This window comes from Microtus ochrogaster, unplaced genomic scaffold (assembly GCF_000317375.1).
Source record: "Microtus ochrogaster isolate Prairie Vole_2 unplaced genomic scaffold, MicOch1.0 UNK62, whole genome shotgun sequence".
NCBI classification, from domain to species: domain Eukaryota; kingdom Metazoa; phylum Chordata; class Mammalia; order Rodentia; family Cricetidae; genus Microtus; species Microtus ochrogaster.
The window spans coordinates 1,876,695-1,877,071 of record NW_004949160.1 but is presented as its reverse complement, the minus strand read 5'-3'; positions in this window follow the sequence as shown (position 1 = coordinate 1,877,071).

Below are 377 nucleotides of genomic sequence, written 5' to 3'. Positions count from 1 at the left end.
CCAAATCAATTTTAGCACTAAAACTGCACCATGGTGCAACTGGTTCCCTGTCACCCCACGGTCCTTGGCTGTCTGGAACACAAAAGTGCCTCTGTGCTTGGCCAAACAGAGGTGGAAGGAATCTCGCTCCCTCTTGAGCATATGCACCTGATGTCCTAGTTCATCACAATCAAAGCAAAGGGGAAGAAGTTACAGTCCACCACTGTGAGAAGTCAGGGCAGGACTGAAGCAGAAACCACGAGGAAGGAGAAACACCGCTTACATCTTGCCTAGGGATGGCATCTCCCACAGGGGTTGGAGCCTCCTATACCAATTAACAATCAAGAAAATTCCCTACAGACATGCCCAAAGGCAATCTGATGGAGAGAATTCCTCAA